A 2,957-nucleotide genomic window follows, 5' to 3' on the forward strand; every position below is an offset into this window, starting at 1 on the left:
TTCTCAGAATGTTCCCCTAAAGTCACTTTTCTACAACCTTCATAAAACCTTTAAGAACGTTCTCTAAAGGTTCCCTGAAAGTTCCTCTAATGTTACTTTGTCACAACCTTTATACATTGTTCAGAGAAAGTTATCCAAAGGTTACCAGAACGTTCTCCCTAAGGTTACTTTTCTGCGACCTTCATACAACCTTTATAGAAGATCTACTTTTGGTTCCCAGAACGTTCCCAGAATGTTACTTATCTACAACCTTCACACAGCCTTTACAGAACGTTCTCTTTTGGTTCCCAGAACGTTCCCCTATTGTTACTTTTCTACAACCTTTATAGAACGTTCTTCAAAGGTTCCCAAAACGTTCCCCTCACGTTATTTTGTCACAACATTCATACATTATAATGACAGCATTAATTCTATATATATATATGTACATATTACTACTATATTATTTTAAATTGTGCACATTAGCAGACATAGATCAAATAGACAAACTTAAAAGTTACTTTAAATTGCCAAGTCACCCAATCCCTATTGGTTATTATTACAAATTAAATAATCTAAAGCATCTACAACAACAACAACAACGAGAGAAAACCTCAAATTAGGCACAAATACACACAGTCCCAAGAAAACACAAACGACAAAATAACATTTAGTCGTTTTAAATGGATGTCATCAGAAATAGAGCGAGCTCCTCCCTGCCTGCAGAGAAGGTTCAAACACCTCCTTTGTGTTTGCAGGAGCGTGTGTGTGTGTGTGTGTGTGTGTGTGTGTGTTTCTCAGTTTGAACCACTTCTATCAGGGTTTTTCTACTTATTTATATTTCAAAATAAAAGGAAAGAGAGGAAAAACACACAGAGAAAGAGAGAGAGAGAGAGAGAGAGAGAGAGAGAGAGGAGCAGTCGCTGCCTGCTGGCGTCTCCATCCGGGCTCTGCTGTTTCCTCTTTAATAATCCCAGTCATTGACAGGGAGGTCACGTCCACACACAACAACACACACACACACACACACACACACACACACACAGATGCATAAATCAGACGCGATGTTGTTTACAGTGACGCCTGCCGCGGCTTTGTCAAACTCCATCAGCGTGAAGAGCGAAGCCTCAGGTGGGAGAAGAAGAGGAAGAGGAAGAGGGATGTAAAGACAGGAAGTGGATTTTTCCGCCGTATTCCCAGTCGTCGTCGTCGTCGTGATCGTTTGACAGACGGCGGAACGTGTTGCGTGTGAATAAACGTGTGTGTTTGTGCAGGTGGAAACGTGAAGTGTTGATAATGTATGGAAAACAGTGCACAGAACGGGCGTATTGACAGATAATTAACTGTAATTTACAATAAAAAACACTACAATTAGTATCTGTGGGGCCGCGGTCGTCTGAGTTAGGGTTAGGGTTCGTAGATTAGGGTTAGATTACGGAAACTGACACACACAATGTAGTTAATCTTCACAAATATCCAATGACACACAACAAAAAAATCATGTGCAACGAAGGAAACCCAATTTTGGCCAAACTGCAGTTATCACGACTTGCTAACGCGCTATGCTAATGTGCTATGCTAATGTGCTCAAACTACTGAGTCATGATTTGTGAATTCAATTAAGCAAATGTGTGAATATGCTGATTTTATATAACAGTAAATAGGATTTTATTACGATATTGTGTTCACTCTGTTGAGGGGAATCACAATTTTTCACCATTTCAGACATTTATAGGTGAAATAATCCAAGAATTTACATTAATATCATATTCTAACAGCGTTATTTGCCATGTTATAGTAATTTAACTGAAACATTCACGTTCTGTCAAAGGAAAGTCAAGAAGAACTTTGTATTGTTTCAAAATCTTTACGTAAAAAATCCAAAACTATCTTTTAAACCTGGTCACAAACAAACTTCAGAGGTGGTTCATCATCTTTTTGAAGCTAACTTTACTTACTTTATTATTTACTACCAATGTTTGTTCAATCACGTGTACGATCACTAGATTATATATGAATTGTTGTTTTCATTAGCCCATAATGAGCCTTTTATATTAACATAGAGACAGCTCATGTTTTTACAGTAGCCCACAAAGGACAAACTAAACCTACAGTATCTTGAGTTTCGATGTTAACTGAAGGCTAAGTTTCAACATGCAACTTCGCCAATAAAGGCTGCTAAATTTCACAATTTGCACCCTCATGTCATGATGTTTTTATATGATACATGATGGTTTATAGATGAGACTGATTCATATACATAGACATAGACGTCTGTGGCGGTTGCTAAGCAACAAAATGTATGGACGTTGCTCTTCATTTTAAGATGAAAAGCTTTAATTACATTTTACTGTCAGCTGTTGGGAGGAATCAAACTCTACTTCTGTGTGTTCAGACTTGTATTTATGTCTTTGTGAGGTCCAAAAAAAAACTATCTATGTGGTGTTTTTTTAAGACCTGGTTTTAGGGTTAGGGTTAGAATCAGGGTTTGGGTTAATGTAAGGGTTAGGCACTTAGTTGTGATATGCAAAGTAGTGTATGTATATTTGTATTTACTGTATATCTTTGTGAGGTCATTTTGACCTTGTGGGGACATTATGTCTAGGCCCCACATTTTTAAAAGGGCTTTTTCAGGGTTAAAGGTGCATTATGTAATAAATCTAAAGCAACTGGCCATAAAATCCTCCTAATATGTCACAGAGACTCAGGAATAATGTTCATATAACAAACTGAACTCGCCAACAACAACAGTACGGACAAAATATTTGCATTAAAAGCCTGCAAATCAGGTTTATGTTTTGAAATCATGTTTTGGCATTTGGCGCCACCCACCGCCATCTACCAATCATTGCAGTCAGTAGAGTCTCAGCTGCCGAGCAACCACGGGTTGCCAGTTAGGTCAGAAAACCAAACCTAAAAGACTTCGGTATTTTGAATTTGAATGTAGTAACCGTTTTTGGCCACATTCTTACATATGG

This window comes from Microchirus variegatus (assembly GCF_963457635.1).
Source record: "Microchirus variegatus genome assembly, chromosome: 12".
Lineage (NCBI taxonomy): Eukaryota > Metazoa > Chordata > Actinopteri > Pleuronectiformes > Soleidae > Microchirus > Microchirus variegatus.